Source organism: Melozone crissalis, unplaced genomic scaffold (genome assembly GCF_028551555.1).
Source record: "Melozone crissalis strain CALT ecotype California unplaced genomic scaffold, PUWL_Pcris_2 ptg000027l_1, whole genome shotgun sequence".
Taxonomy (NCBI): Eukaryota; Metazoa; Chordata; class Aves; order Passeriformes; family Passerellidae; genus Melozone; species Melozone crissalis.
This window is the reverse complement of record NW_026535805.1, coordinates 43,746,194-43,763,969: the sequence shown is the minus strand read 5'-3', so window position 1 is coordinate 43,763,969 and position 17,776 is coordinate 43,746,194.

The following is a 17,776-nucleotide window of genomic DNA, read 5'->3' as shown; positions in this document are numbered from 1 at the left end:
CTTCCTCTGTCCAGGCATCCTCGTCTGATTTAGCAGCAGTGATGGTAGGAAATATTGCTACACAGGCTGGTCCGTCCTTTGCAGTGCACTGCACAACTGGTCAGCCACAATATGAGGTAAAATCTGAGTCATAGGGACAAGGTGAAGAGACAAAGCATGTCTCTCACTCATGCAAGGATCTATCTGTTCAAGTGGGAGACTTTGCTTGCTTTATATTACTCCTGTGGTGTAAATGGCTCCATTTTTTCAGTGTAAAAATATCTTGCAAGAACAAAAGAGAAGGGATTCTACTGTGATTTTGTGGACTATTATTTGTTCCCTTCTTTCTAATACTGTTACACATTTCTAAAGGGCTTGAAGCCTGGCTTGTGCTGCCATATTTTTTGACATCCCTGGGGCCAAGGCAGGCAGGTCAGGGTGGCAGAAATCAGGAACAGTACTCAGGAACACAGTTTCTTCATTCATCCTCTTCAAAAGATGCCTATACCTTCTAGGCATCACCCCATGCTACACAAGGGAAACTTGCATCAGTGAGAAATTGTGAGGAAGAAACTCTACAGAGGTGCAGCCTTGGCAGCCAGTGAGAACATATTAAAACCATGCTTAAAACTTTCAAGTTTGTTAATTGAAATGCAGTCAAGTATATATATAATTCTTTATTTCTGCGATAACAGGCTGGTATTACTAATGGATATTTATAATGCTTTTATATGGCAATAAAACCATCTTCTAAACATAGTCAGCTGTGCACTGATTTCCAGGTCCTGTGGTTTATCCTGTCCATAGATACTCTTCTACACCTTTTCTGGTGTCTGGCAAACTGTCTAGTGGATGTGTGCCAGCCATTGTGCAAGATATTCAGTTGCTCTATGGTGACAGGTTTGAGTAACAAGACCAGTTATTTAGGTTGCTAATGATGATAATGATCCGAATCAATCTCCAGCGCCTTTTAGTAGGAGATGAGTGACAAAACACTTTTGAAAATCCTGTGATAAATGTCTTAATGTGTTTGATTCTGTTGTTCATACACAGATACTCAGTGTCACTCCAGAGACCAGTGTCACACCAGGTGTATGAGAGAGGATATCTGCTACAGAGGACTGGCAGATCTTCTGTAGGATCTTCAAGAGAATCAGACATTTCTGGACCATAGCATGAATACCTTTATGATAAAGGCAGGGGAAAGGGAGGGATGCTCCCATATGTTTAGGAGAATTGAGCCCTGGGTGTCTGACAATGCCTATACATCTGACCTCCCCCACTCATAGCAAGTTTAAATTCAAAATTATCAAACCAAGGGCAATTTCTGATAATGAAATAAGGCCCATAGTGTGCAGGAAGAAGTTCAATTGCTTTTTATTCTTAGTTGAAAAAAAGCATTGCTGCCACATAACCAGGCAGTAAAATTCAGAGATCTAATCACTTCAGTGGGAAGATTTTAATGTGCCACATTTAAGCAAAGGGCATGGCAAAATTCCTCTTCCTGGGATGGTTGTAACTACACAGAATCAAAGAATGGAATATCACTAACTTGTGACAAGAATAGACAATGAGGAGAAACTCAAATTCTTCTGACTTGGTGTTTGTCTCTATTTTTAAAAATGCAGTTCAAGCTTTAAATAACAGCCTGTTAATACAGTGAAGTTTCAGACCTCAGGGAATTTTAGGTCCTTGTAAAGTAGACCTGGACCTAAAGCAGGTATTTCTCCCTAAGTTTGTGTCTGTTTCTATCTCCAGACACTGACATAAGATACTGAAGTTCATGTTTACAGAGAGGACAGTGGAGTCCCATGGAACTGGTGTGCTACTTTGTATGCTGGAATAGAGGTGTGGAAGTGATTTCTGAGCAGAATGATCAGGACAGTCCTCCTTCTCCTTCGCTCCTGCAACTGCTCCTCGCTTACAGAGCTGAGACCTAAAACCTTGCTTTTCTTCCAGCATCCCACTCTCGTGTCAGGGAGAAAAAGGCACCGTACTTCAAGTACGGTGTCATTTAAGTGTCATTCAAGTAACATTTGTGCTGTGTTAAGCTCTTGGTGGCCTTTCTGACACCTCGGGAGGCCTGGGGTGCAGCAACCTTGTCCAGCTTCCCTTTCTGCTTAATCCATCCTTGTCCTACACAGCATGGGAAACTCCAGAGCTGGAGAGAGAAAAAGCAGAGGGAAATCTCTTTCAAGTGTATTCATGCAGCATCCCATCTTTGACTCTTTCCAGAGTTATGACAAACTGAATCTCTACTATCAATAGATCCAGTGACTACAAATAAACACATCTAATTTTTATTTTATTTTTGTGAGAGACTATATTTTAAACAAAAATTGTCCAACTCAAATTTATTACCAGAGTATAAATAACATTTTCTATCTCCTCTTTCTCCACTTAATTTCTACCTAGTGCCAATACTGTTTTAGGAAAAAAAATGTTGTCCTAGTAATGTGATGTGCCAGTTCCCTTAAGCCCTTGTAGATTTCATTTGAGGCTTTTATTCCATTTGGATTTTAGTTGCTCACAAAAAATAGGTCTCTTCAAAAATATGTTTAACTTAAAAATATATACGAATGGGAATCCCATTTCAAACCCAGCTCCTTGTTCTTATACTATAATTTCTGAGCTGAAACTCTGATCTATGTTTCCACTGTTTTCAGATTTCATCTTGTTAAAGGGAGTATTTGGTATCTAGCGCAACGTTCAGCCAACACTTCATTACATTCTGGGATCCAATTACTCATGCAGGGTTTTGGTTTTGTTTTTTGTAACTTGGTGTAAGTTTCCCTTTCCTGATGAGGTTTTATTTTAATTCCCTTCAGTCTGCAATGTCCTGCAAGTATTTAGTGTTATTTTTTAAATTGTGGTGGAAATACGGAATAATTATTTCCTTTTTAACAAATCTGGAAAAGAACCAAATCCGGATGAAATGCATCTCCAAGATTTTTGAGTGAAAGCAACATTAAAGGATATCTAATTAGACCTACAGTAATAACATCACCATCCTTGTTACGGGACATATATGTATATAAAAGCTTGTGATCTGCTGAGTTAGGAAGTTAGCAAGCTGGAGGGTCTACCACAACTTCTGAGTGCCCAATCAGCTACACCACATATTACACACACCATGGAAATTATAACCTACTCTATAGCTTTTGTGTAATCAATTTGGAATGACCAGATTTGGTCTCAAAACAAGACTTCCAGGATGCAAAAACCACAGATCTGAACAAAACCACAATTCCCTATATGCAAACTATTACATTTTTATATAGAACAGTGAATCTAAAGAATTTAAAACAAGATGCAGAAAATGTGAAATGCCAGCAAACTAGTTGTGCTGCTTGCCTATGACAACAGAAAATGTCTCTGAATGTCCTATACAGCCTGTAACTTTTTAAAGGACATCTAATGGGTACGCAGGAGTTGCCATCTACAAATCCCAGCGTATAGCCTCGCCAAAACCTAATGGAGCATCTCTTCTGCTTGTAGTTGCTCAGCTCCTGAATTCCAACACAGTCTTTAAATGATAAACTTCTTTGCTCTTTGAAACATTGATCTGTGCCTGTGAATTTGAAGTAACATCTGTTATTCAGAATTTCAATTATTTTGCTTAGCACTGATGTAAATTGTTGGGGTTTGGTTAAGGAGTTTGTTTTTAGTTTCCCCCCCTCTACTGCATCCATTTGCCATTTTATGCAAGTTTTGATGTTTTTATTAATCTTGGCAAAAGCCAGAAAATGGGATATCTTTAATCAGAAAGTCTAGACATTTTGGAATAACCCAAGGCATGGTGGGCCAGTTCTGTTCAGATAGAGGTACAAAGCAGCATCTTATTTTGTAAAAGCCCCATTTATTTTGCCACTGTTCTGTTGCTTTACCCAGTTTGTCATGAATATGGTGAAATTAATGTAGTTAAAAAGAACACCAGAGGATAAATTTATACCAGTCATTGCAAAGTCTGCTTTTAAAATATATTCTGAACTGTATTTCCATTTAATACACATGTCATTCCAGTGAGGGATGTGGCAATAAGCTATGGTGGGCTTGTTTTAAAATATTGACAGGGCAGCAAATGGATAAATATTCTATATAGTTGAATAAAATTATTTCTGCTCATATCCTGGGTTTTTCAGTCATAAGTAGGAATTTTGTCATTTTCCCCTCTAGCACACATAAAGCATAGACAGATGATGCCTGCTTGTGGATTCTATACTGTAAGGATAGAGACAATGCTTGTTTTGGAAGAGGTGTATTTCTCTACAGCAACTGCCCCCCCCCCCCCCCCCCCCCATTTTTGAGGCCAAATTTTCAATATTGAAAATTATACCAATTCACATCATGCTAACAGTAACCCTGATTTTCAGGCTTGTAGGTGCAGTCATAAATATTCCAAGTTTCTTGAGGTCATGAATCTCTAGTCATTTGACACAGTGTGTATCAATCCCTGAGCTGCCCATTTTTGCTTCCCTTTAGAGCCATTTAGAAAGAAAAGAAAAATGTTAACCATTACTTTTTTTTATGACACTTTTGCCCAAATCGCCCAAATCCCTTCTGCTAGGAGGGACAAGAGAATGTGGAAACTACCTGGAAGTTGTCTTCATTTTATTGTTCAAATCTTACCCACAGCTGGAGTGAGGTCCTGGAGGGGAAATGCTTTTAAGACAGAGGTAGCTGAAGCTCTGATCTGAATGGAGAGGCCCCACAACTGTGTGGCCACAGCTGCTTGACGTAATACAGGGGCACATATTGCCCAGATTGATGGCCCAGAGAACTAAAACTGTCTCCTCTCACCTCTGTGATAAATCCATGCTTGCAAGTTATGGCTGCTTTTGATCAGAGAAATAAAAGATAGGGAGCTACTAGGGTCTGGTTAGAGAAATAGCTGAGTAACCTGGATCAGCTTGCAGCACAGACATGTCTGGTTTGACACACAATATCACAGTATGCATAGTCCTTTTCTAAGCTCCAGGAAAGTGTTCTGCTTTCTGTTGAAGTATTTGAACACCTTACCTGTTATCTCCATCATGCTGTGAATAAAAATGAAGGAGTGAATTATATTAGTCTAGAGTTTTTTAAAAAAATATTTGGGGATGGAGTCAACAAAGAAAGAATTTTACTGCTTTGTAGGAAAACAAGATGAGGGGAATGGCACAAGATTGCCTTTAGTGTGTGATCAATACTGGGCCAAAAAATGTTTAAGCCCAAATCATGTCTTTCTCTATCCTGCAGCTTTTTAATAGAAATCAACACATTTCCTGAGCACTACCAGGAGTTTCTGATGTTCTCAGACAAAAACAATTGCCCAAGGTTGGGAGCCCAGTGGTCCTGTCCTTGGGGCAGAGCTGTCAAGAATTAAGAGAATTTGCAGAACACTTCTTTGTTTTACTGAAAGTGTCTCAAATTCATTGCATTTTCAAGAAAACAAATGCACACATTACACAGAGAGGTTCTGCCATCAGGAAAGTATTGACCGGATGCATTCATGGTAGAGAACAAAAGCATAAATACAAACAAACCCTGACAAAGAAAGATATTTAAACATTCTGAAGAATGTGTTCAGAGAAAAACATCTACATAACCACTTGGTCACAAGTGATTCAAAATACAAAATACAAAACCAATCTCTAGTTTTTCTAGAGGTGAAGTTGAACAACGTGGTTCTGGTTTTCTGATGTGTCCTGTTGTATCAATTACACAGCTCAATACAGTAAAAACCTCTGTCAGATGACAACAGAAATTCCACTCACAGAAATTATCAAATCCAGAATACAGTTTTTGCTTAATATCTATGTACAAACTGATCTATACTTATACATCTAAAGGTGTTTTCATTACTTCCGAAGCTCTTACAAGGCATTAGAAATCAACAGAGTCAAATAGCCCACCACAGCACATTCCCCTATCAAACAGAATGCATTTGTCAGACAGAAACATACTTAAAAACTGCAGTGTAGCTTCACACAGCTTAAACAGATGTATTATTTAGTGATGAATTGCCTGGTGGGCTGTTGGGGACCTAAGAAGTTCCTAAAGTTCCTCTTGTACCAGAAACCTGAGTGGTGTTTCTCAGAGTAGCAGCTATACCAATGACCAGCTTATTTGCTCCCATCCTATCTGTTCCCAGCACTGTCATGTTTCCTCTTTGCCCAGACAATTCCTTCTACCATGCATGAAGACCCCTCGAGTATAATTTTCAGTCTGCAAAAGGAGGTGCTTTAAGGGGATGATCTGCATGTAACCCATAAATTTTGAATTTTTTGCATCTATTCATTGGGGGGTGGGAGAGGGCAGGGCTAAATTGTAGCAGCACAAGCTCAGTTACACTTTATGTGAGCCACCCTTCTATGGAGATATATGTGGAAAGATGTGAAGGCAATACATGCCACTTTGCCTATGGCTGAAAACAGTTGTGCCTTCACTCATCCCCCCTAACTTTAGGCATCTGCCAATGGCAGTGAACTTTTCTCTCTCCACTGACAGAAAAGGAAATTTAGAAAGTCTCTGCCTGTAACTTAAGCATTGCCAATGATCTGAAATACATGGGACGATTCTGACTTTCTGTCGAGTCCTGCCATGGTCCATCTCCCCTTAAATGTCTGGAAGCAGCTTCAGCAAAGAGACATTGTAATCATTGGAATTGCCCTTGCCGAGGCCAAGATTACACACGGCTGTGTGCCCATTTGTTCATGGTGGTTAATGCTGAGAATGAGCCCAGCAGGTAACCCTGCACGGCACTCCATGATCATATACCTTGGACATGTATCCTAGCTTTCACTCTGACACAGTAGCTAATTATAAAAACAAATTGTAAGCCTATCTGTTTGTCCTTGCCTGTTGCCAAGTAATGTTTAGTTTGATGTGGGACAATAGTATCAAAATGCCTGAACCAAGGCTGATATATAATAAGAGAATGATGCTAAGAGAAAACAATTGCAAGAAGCAGCTTTCCCCATAAGGAAAAGAATCAGAAAGCTATAAACAGTTCTACCATTTTACATGCCTTTTTACTTTAGCATTAGCTTGTATGCCAGAGGATAAATTTAATTTCATGTATTAAAGTTAGAACTATCATTTCAGCTTCTTCAATATTTGTTACAAATGAGGAAATATGTAACTCTCTTTATTGACTTACAAAACCCCAAAAATTTCTTGAGGGCTACATGCTCAACCCTGAAATATCAGGTGAACTTTTTTTGTTCATAAAAATCACAAAAAATTAATATGGTATAAACTATCCAAGTGAAGTTTGGATCCACGATTCCAAACCTGTCTGCTTACTTTGTGACTTTGATCCAGCCAATGTCTACAGCTATGCATAATTTTATGTATTCTGACCTTCATGTTGTCAGCAAAAAAGATGCAGCTAATGCATTAACGATTGCAGATTCACATCTTAATCATTATCACAACAGAACAGAGATCCTTTTCACCTTCGTACATCTTTTCAAGTTGTGATAACCTGACTAAAATTAGCACACTTTCTAAGGCACTGGGGAGCAAACATAAATGAAGCCTTGCTCACAATGCATATTTATTTTTTCTCTTTAGGAATTCTGAGTAAAGCTGAATCCACCAACTCCAAAATTTCTGAAACTTTTTCCAGGTTTAGCCAACTTATTTTTACATGTGTTTTGTTCTCATAGGCTTATATATAGATTTAAATTCTATATCCTCAAGTTTTTTAATTGAATCTCTTAGTATGTGGGAGACTTGAGTCAGCATTTCTATTAATGCTGCTCCCCTACTGAAAAGTTCCTAATGTGCAATCTTTTGCTTCTTAGACTCTACTTGGTTCCCAAAACCCAGCTAATTCCAAAAGATTGGAATTAGCTGTCCATAGGTAAAATTCCTAAATTTCAGTTCAGTTGACAATATCATATTCTTTTTGAAGTTCTAAGAATTATAAATCCTTTTTATTTCCCTTGCTCAGTAGACAAAGAAAATCTCTGTGGCTGAGACTCAAGTCACAAGCACCATGGCTTCAAAACACGCAAACAAACAAACAAAAAATGGGAAAGCGGTTAATTTCTTCATTCTCTGAAATTCATAATTGTTCCAACTCTTTATGACTTGGTTTTTCCACCCAACCTTCTGGAGGCATTTTTGTTCCTCATGACCCTTCAGCACTTTCTCTGGATGTCTCTGCCTGTAAAGAAATGAAGGCTTGGCTTTTGATTTATCAGCTAAGTCCCTGATGAAAATTAAAATACTTTTCCCGTTGTGGTGGAGAAAGAGTGCTTGCAATGGCTTGACCTGTCCCAACAGCTCTCTGTGTTTATTAACTTGCTGGAAACTTTTGGTTTGGGATGTCAGCCATTAATCTGTATCAATGTTGAATTTTTTATGGAAGACCTATGGAAAATAGTTTTCCATTAGAGCTACTCTAGTTTATAGCAAAATACTTACCTTTCATCTAGAAAAATCTGAAACAAAATAGTTTATATATGTTAATATTTTGCTAACATTATGTATTATTTGACTTTGTTTAATCACATCTGTAATTTAAATGAAAATCTGGCTCCTCACTGTGACCAGAAGAAAAAATACATTCATCTCCACCGTGTTGTGTCCAAAGGCACAATAGCAGGTTTGGGAGACAGTACAGTCTATTTCTGGATAGCAGATGCCCTGTAGTGTAATCATTATTCATTGGCTGCAAGGATTTTCAGGCAGACTGCCAAACAGCCCATGTGCCTCGCTTATTGCCACATTTCTTAAAGGTAGGTTTTTAATTGGGAAAGGGAGAGATCATGTGTGGTTTGCTATGCAGTTCTTGACAAGTAGTATTTTACATTAAGTGCTATGCCATTTTTTCACAGGCAGGAAGCTTTGGAGAATATGATCTGCCTCTCTAACAAGTACATATTATACAATAAACCTCCACAGAACACAAGTGATCCTAAGAAGAGAGAAAAACTGGGAAATTATTGACACTAGGCTGTAGTTCAGGCCCTTAGATAAGTGTATGCAAAATGCACATATCCACCTTAGAGAGCAAGTGGCATGTTAATGAATTAATTCCTTCTCCAAGGCAAAGTACTCTTACCAGGCACTTTTCATCTCTACCTAGACCTGCATTTTCTCCTGTATTTTGTACAATATACCCCTCTCATATGGCAGTGGATAAAACACAGATTTACAGATGAGTTTAATTCCAGGATTTGATGAGGAAGACGAACATATGGTTTGCATCTTCTAGACCTTATCTATGATTTTACAGATTTTCAGATCACCAGATCCTTAGGTCTTGATCTGTAGATAGGAGATGTAGCCCTATAGGGATAAAACTATAGGACTTTGTCTCAGGAAAACTAAAATACAGTAAAGAGACTAATGCATTTCTTCATGGCAATCTTGAAAGGTGCAATTTTCGCATTTGAATGTCTAGAACAAATAAATAAATTTCTAGCTTTTAGCTCACTTCACGTTTGTAAGACTTTATTTCATCACCTTCAAATGAAAATATCATCTGTATATATAGATTTCTTAGTAGGCATCTAGTTGGGCTTCCTCTTACTTCATAGGTGTGTCAGCAGAGTAGATGTACATCTGAGCTGGTCACCAAACTCTTCTTTCAGGCAGTTAGAGGAAGAGGCTCCTGGAAGGTGCTTATCATATCTTCCTGAAGTAGAATTTTAAAGTAGATCTGTTAACCACACCCAAAAAAAAAAGTCTTTTTGTTTGTTGGTTTGTTGGTTTTTTATTTAATGTGCTGGCAGTAAAAAAGGAAGGAAGGAAGGAAGGAAGGAAGGAAGGAAGGAAGGAAGGAAGGAAGGAAGGAAGGAAGGAAGGAAGGAAGGAAGTGGCGGAAGGAAGTGGCGGAAGGAAGTGGCGGAAGGAAGTGGCGGAAGGAAGGAAGGAAGGAAGGAAGGAAGGAAGGAAGGAAGGAAGGAAGGAAGGAAGGCTGGTTAAACAGCTTTTACCAGCTCTTATGACTTTGTACTTGTGCATTGAAATACCGACTCCACTAGAACTGATGATGAAACTCCCACTGAATTCCAGGAGCTAGGCTTTTATGTGTAGTGTCTAAGGAGAACTTTTTACTAATTTTGAAAGTCCTAAGTGCTATTTGAGGAATTTCCAGCTGCCATAAAAGTTATTGTTGTCTTCCTAGTACTACAAGCACATTTCCATTTCAAAAGAGATCTGTACAAATATAAGTATTTCTGTAAGTCTTCTCTTCTGCTTCTTATTGTCTTTAACAATAGATATTTCCACTGATCAACCTGAGACATAAAAACTCATTATCTTACAGATGGGTAAGTAAACCTTAATGAAATCAAAGACTGGGTCTTCAAGTCTTTTTGGTCTGTACGCTGGCTTGTATGCTCCCAGGCTCCACTGGTCTGTCTCCATGCTAAACTTCCTTCTCAGCACCACTGTGGCACAGGTGTCCTTCTGGGTCTCATATCTTTCCCTACCTGAAATGAAAAAAAAATGACACCACTTCTCTTATGTTCCTACAGTTCTTTGTTGTTGTTGTTGTTGTTTGGTTGGGGTTTTTTTTGGGGGGGGGGGGGGAACTAATGGAATGCATCATTTAGCTGGCAACAGTTTAAGTTTTCAGTCTAGTAATTAAATATTCATGAAGAGCATAAGAAGGAATAAGTGCTCCTCCTACACAGTTTGGGGGTTTTTCTTTGATGATGGAAAGGAGAGTGAGAACCTTCTGGGGCAGGAGAATATTCAATGATGCTCACACTTCTTGAATGCCATCACATATGATACGTTCTCTGGAGAGGCTGAGGAGTATTGGTACCACTTCAAGTTGTAATGAGAGGGAATGGCTAAAGACACTGCTTTGCACAGACCTGGTCCACATAGGCATTTTCTCACCTTTGGATGAAGAAGGCAAAGCAATGTCCAGCCTGTGGATCCCAAAATCTCTTAGATCATGAGTTACTTTGGGCTTTCTGGACTTTCTGACTTACTTAAGATACATACTTTTCTCATGGTGTTTCCATTTTCACACCTGCAGCAGGCACTGGGATATTTCCAGTCCATCCTCTGATGATGGAATGTTCAAATGCCCACTTCTGGAAGGATGCAGATATTGCATGGACCATCATTGGTTCCAAAGGAATGAAAGGCCTATGTTTTCTCACCATGTTTCCTCATCTGTTTCAACTTTCATCCATGCTACCTGGGTAGTCTTGGGCAGACAGTCAAACTCAGATCCCAAGAAGTACCAAATGCCTCAAGCAGATCAAAAAGGTTGGGTGTGCTGAGTCATCCTAGTCTGCAATTAAAGAGAACAAAAAATAAATGTGCAACAAGGGTGACAGGTTGTCACAACACAGGGCAGAATGATTGTGTTTGCTGCTGGCTTCATCTAGAAAACATCATTGGCTGGACTTCTTTGCATATCATCTATATGGCAATGTCACTTGCTGTCCTTTCATCACTATCTGATGTGGTTGATATCTGCACAGTTTCATTCCTACAAAACACTAGTTGCTTTTGCCATTGATTTTTGTGCAAGACATTTTTCCATGTTCTTTCATTTTTAATTCATTCTCTGCTTTGCTTGCCTTGAATGTTCCCATGTGGTTATAATTGCTTTTAGTGAATCTATGCTCCTTAAGAGAAGCATTAAAGTCAGCATGCTGGCACAGCCCACAGCAGATAGATTGTAAAGTTTTGTTCAAGTCTGCTGAGGTTTCTTTCTCTTTTGACAGAAATGGACAAGAAGATCTAAAAAGAGCAAAGCTAACTTCAGATCAGAAAATCCTAGTTCTGTCCTGCAAATATCAACTTATTGTGCCATTTTTATCATCTTATATGTGAAATAGTGAGGGAAAAAAACCCCTAGATTTGATCAAAAGCATGCACACAGCAATATGAACAACAGATTATATGAATGTCATTAATATTCTTTCTATCAAAATGTTGGGAGTTGTTTCCCTTCAGTTTTCCACTTTCTATAAATTATCATTATTGTCTGGGTTCTTTCAGACATTGAGGCCTCCTAAAAAACCTTTAAACAATGCTTGACTCTACCAACCATAAAGCAAAGCATAAATCTTTCAATTTGAGGCAGAAAAACAGTGCTGTGCAGAAAAGAATCTTCTAGAGTAACCAGCCTTCACCTATATTTCCCAAGATAAACAACTGTATGACTATGGGGTTGTGATGCCTCTAAATTTATTCCTGAATCCCTCTTCCTTAAGTATTTAACATGAGATATATGAACAGATTAAAATGATACATACTCACCAACCTTCCCTGTGTTATAAAACAATTAAACTAAAATGCATTAGATTATCACCACACAAATTATCAATAAGTCATTCATTGTCTTCAATGGATTTATACAAATTTGAGTGTGCTGCAAGTCTGGCCAAAGAAGAATAACTTCTCTTCTCTGGAGAAATTCCTTGGCATCAATTCTCCCCATATTCTAAGAATAAGAAATTACTTGTGTGTCTTTAAAAGAGCAAAGACAAAAATTTATGGTAGCAAATAGCTCTTCCCCACAAATGCTTACAGACTGAATATCCTGAGAGAGAGTTTTTGAGATACTAACAGTAAAATTGCATGTGACAGAAGAAATATTTTGTACCAGAAAAATCAGCAAAAAAGAACCAAAATAATGTCTGGAAGCAACCGAAAGCAGAACTGCCAGGGAAGATTTTTGCCATATAACTGATTTCTAGCATGAAAGAAGAGCTAAAGTATTATAGTTTGTGCAAATAAGTCAAGAAAGTAGAAGCTAACAAATTAAATTGCATTAACACAAAATATCAATAAATCCCATGTTTATAATTGGATGCAGAAAAAAGTACTGACACTTAAATGAAAAAGTAAGATTTTTTTCCCCACTGCTCTGAATAGCTCAGTACCTTAGAAAATTGCCTAGAAAACCTTTGAAACAAGACAGTGAACCCTGTCTGTGCTGAATGGACTCATATTTGTTGGAGAGAACTAGGGTCACACTACTAAACAGAATTACATTTTCTATGGTGGGTTTAGTAGCCAAAGAGCAGAGAATACACTGGAAATGTATAGTGTATTTGTCAGCTAGACTGTGGTTTTCTGAATACTTCCAAACTATAGACTTGGAAAAAAGCTTCCAGAAAGTAAAAATCTCACTGTACTTCCCAAAAAAACCCAGACAAAATATGGAGAGCTATTTATGAAAGGCTTAGAGTTCTCTCTTCCGTGTATTAATGTTTGGACTCCGTACATATGAGAAGCCCCAAAGAATGTATATCTTACAAGCTAATGTGCCATCTTTGCTGCATTGAATTATAATGTGGAAAAGTTTTGCCAATCCCTTTGCAGGAAAGTTTCCTGTGATGGAATCAAGATTGTCTGGGAGAGTGTCCCTTTCTTGAGATCCCCTTTTTCACTACAAATTTGTCATATCCTGCAGCAAAGGAACCAGGGATCTCAATGAATAAAAACTTCTGTTCTTATCACATGATTGTGTTTCAATCTCAGCATATGTATGAGGGCCTCTTGATCTGGTCTAGCAAAAAGGAGGGGGAAAGGAAAGAGCTAAAAATGAAACAATTTCATGAAATGAAATGAAGTTAAAGAGAAAGGGTAAATTGGAACATTAGCTGGAATTCCCAGTGTCTTCTTTAAAAAGAAATATATGGAAGAAGGACACTGAGATTAGCTCAGCTGGTTAGAATGTGGTGCTAATAATGACAATGTTTATGGATTCAATGCCCACACTTAAGAATTGAATGTTCTTTGTGGATCCCTTTCAGTTCAGAATATTCTCTGATTCTGTGAAAGCAACCACAAGTCTGTGGAAATGTTGGGGTTTTCTTTCCTTGTTAAGTAATTTTATTTACCTTTTTTTTTTTTTTTTTAAATTGGGCTAACATCAGAATAGCTTGATTTATAGTATGGACTCAGAAGCAGATTTTCATGGCTGACCTGAGAGAGTCATGAGCTTCAGAGCAGGATGACAAGGTGCAGTGAGGCAATGACTGCAGGGAAAGGAAGCAAAGAATGTGTGTCTTTACCATCAAAATTTTTGCTCATGTAATTGTCCTGAAAAAATATGGTATTCTAACTACACATTTTCTAAAAAAGCTGGATTTTGTATTGTTGTTTGCAATTCCATTCTATTGGGCATTTCCAGAGCTACAAGTAAATCCATACACAACCTTCTATAAAACTTGGGACCACCTATTCTAAATTAGTTCATTCTTGCTCTAATGAATAAAGCCAGAAAAAAAAGAATACTTATCCTTTATAATAAATGTAGAATTCATGCTGCTAGATTTAGCTTAAAACTGCAACAAATTTATTTTTTAATTTCCTACAAATTGCAATTTCATAAAATGTCATGATGCTTATTCTGTCAGCATGTCAAAATGTCACATGAGAAGTGCAAAAATTTTTGAAACATTTACTAAAACTTGGGGTTTAGTACATGACAAGCCTCAGTGGCATCCTTAATTCATGCAAGCCTAAGAAATCAGTTGCGCTACACACAACAAATAGGTATTTCATCAACTTCAGTGAGACTTCCTGAGCTACTTCCTTAATTAAAGGAAAGATAGATATTAATTTCTGTTCTCAAATATATTTAAATAAATCAGGAATGATTCCAGTTTAAGCCAATCAAATTAGTTTAGCTTCCTAAAGATGTTGCGCTGTGATGTAATTGATATCCTCAATTTCCACTCAAGAGGAGCACATTAATACTGTCCACAATCTGCAAGCCTCTTTTAAAGAAATTAATTGATACAAATCTATACACAAGTGGAAAAGGTTTTTGAGGTTTGCATGTCATCATTTTGCTCTCAGAATTATGAAGTTTTCCTGCATTGTATCATGGTCATGCTTTGCATACCAAGAGATATTAGTAATGACTATTAAAGTATCCTGCCATTAAAAAAAAAAATTGCAAAACTGACATGACATTTGACAGGATTACTGTTTGCAAGAAGAGAATTACAAAATGCAAGAAGCTGAAAGGATGATCGCTTTCTGTATTTCTTCATATTAGCTTTACTGGATATTAATCTTTCTATGCTGCTTCAACACAGGGAATTATGTGAGAGACACTGTCAAATGTGTTTTCTGTCTGCTCTTAATTGGCTTCCATTGATGCCCATGGATTTAGGCATTCACTTTAAGAGCAGATTTTGCACAACAGTAGGCATGCTTGCAAATTGCTTCTGCAAGTCACTAGTGACTGGGAAAAAATGTTTTCCTCGGGCTGAGTCCTCCTTTGGTTAAGTATTGCCTCAAAATAGATCCCACAGTGGGACAAATGTGTTTGTTGCTTAGATATGGTCTGCCAGATTTTCATGTGGAATATTTCAAGCCGAGAAGGGAGGATGACCTGTACCGTGCAAGTTCTTCATGGGCGTTTAACACCCACAGTTTGAAACCCTATCTCTGTTTATTTTCTCAAATGAAAACTGAGAGCATGTTTCTGGGTCCTAGGTTTGGACCAGACCTCCCTGCCAGTGAGGCCTGGCAGGAATGACTGAATAAGCAGCCGTTTTGGGTCATGCTAAAGTAACCCCGGTCTGCTGGCTGGAAAGAGCAGCCAGAGCTTGCAGTTGCTCCTGGGCTGGCTGACAACTGAAGCCTGTTGTTGCTAGCCCTTCCCCTGACCTTCAGCTTGACTTCTGGCTACTGACTTTGTTTTGGTCCCTGAACCCAGATCCTCATACTAAACACTGATTTGGACTGTGTGTGTCCTATTGCTCAAACAAAGGCCATGTGATGGGCTTTTCAAGTGTGGAGAGTAAATCTTAAGAGCCTCATGTCTTCACAGAGCGTCTCAGGACGGGCCACCCCTAGTGAACTTAGTGCAGGTGTTCCCTGGTATCTGGGTTAGCTGAGTGTGGATTTGAGCAGCTACTGCAGAAAGTCATCCTCTCATTACTGCAACCAGATGTGCACACCTCACATGAGGTGCTAGGACTCAGAAGGATATATCCTGTGACTCACAGTGTGGTATAAAGTGGCACTACCCTGAATAGTTTTCATTATGTGCTGGGAAAGACGCTGTTCCTCTCCAGATGACTATGCTGAAGTGCTCTCAGCCCACCAACTTAGCAACATTTCCTTCCTATTTGTTATGTTCCATATTTCTGTCTAGGATTCTTTTCCTAACAGATGGTAAGACGCAGACTCTACAGACCTGTTCTAACTGTTGACATTAATCCAGCTTTCATTTCTGAGCCTCAGAGCATATTTTGAGATGTGAGGTATACAGTAGAACAACTGGCATCAGAGGAAGGCAGCTTGGCTTTGTTAAGGAGATCACAGAGATTACAAGTGGATACAGCAGGTTTTAATAACTACAGCATTTCCTCATGCTGAATGTCAGTATTGCAGCAGAGTGCCAGGACTGCATTGCCATGCTTTCTGGGGTAGGCTTTAAGCAGTTGCATGATGGGCATGCTCCAACCCAGATAAGGGTTCACAAATCAGAAAAAAAGCATCAAGCCAGAAATGGGTGCTTGTTTTTAAACATCTCCCTATAAACTGACCTTCAGATGGCTAAAGCTTTGTGTTTTATAGCAGTTCAATGCTGCCAGTTGCAAAGGACTGTAGTGACATTGCTGTCGTATTGGTACACGTGGTTTGTTCCATGTGGTTTGTTCACTACTAGTCTATAATGCTGGCAATACTTTGAGTCCGAATTGGCACTAGAAGAGCTGAACTTAGCTCAGAGTAGGCCTTTGATAGGCGCAATCTACCTGTTGGTGGGCCTCTTTTAAGCTTTGGTGACAGAGTGCAATGAAGACTGAGGAAATAGGTGTGTTACCAAAAAAATGCTAGGAGTTCATTCTCCAATACAGCACCTTGAAATTTCTGCTATGAAAAAGATTTTCCAGCACCACTGTTCCAGCAGCCATTGAAATTTGGGCTAATAGGAACAGGATGCTAAGTGGGGTTGCAGGAACACAGTTCATAGCAAGCTGCTGTGAGATCTGTGCACTTTGCAAGTGCTTAGGGCTTAAAGTGATCAGGGTCAGCCAGTAGACTGAAGTTATACACTGGGCTCTCAACCCAAATTTCCTCTGAAATCTCAAGTGTGTTAAAAAACCCAAAAACATATGGATCAATATACCCATAGTAGTATATCCTGCAATTTCACTTGTAAGAATTGCAGGATTTCTATCACTAATGCCTGTATTGTGCACCATTGGATACTGTAAACTATTTTTTATGTATCTGATGATGTGGTTTCTCTACTTAGAGGCTGCCTTGAGTCCCACTTTCTAGGGATCAAAAGTGAAACAAAGAAAATGGAGGTCCTACAGTCAACTAAAGCTTTATGTAGAAAATTTCAGTTTAGCTAAGGGAATATCTTACAGCTGAATAAGTGATTTGTCAGTACCAGGAAAGATCTGGAGCTTAATAATGGTCTCTGGATTGCTGTGTTCAGCTTTTCTCTCTTGGCATCTCCAGTCTGGTCTTCCTTCTTATCCATACAGGGGTCAAAGAATCCCATTTTGGGGTTGTCATGACTGAAACCTGCTTAATTCCCTCTGTACCAATGCTGCTAATTGCCATTCCAGCTCTACTTGTCTTTCTGTTTCTATTTGAGTTTCAGTAGCTTCCATTTTTCAGAAGGGAAATGAACTTTCTTCTTATGGAAATGGTGAAAATTGGTCCAGATCATCATAGCATATACAGGTTATTTAGTGAACTACCAGATCAAAACACTGATTGGGCTTATGGACACCAGGTATATTAGGTGCAACAGATTTGCAGGGACACTCTGGGGCAATTCAAGAGCAAGACAGTGCAGACAGATTATTAAGAGCAGTTCTGAGGAAGTCTTGGATGAAGTTCAAAT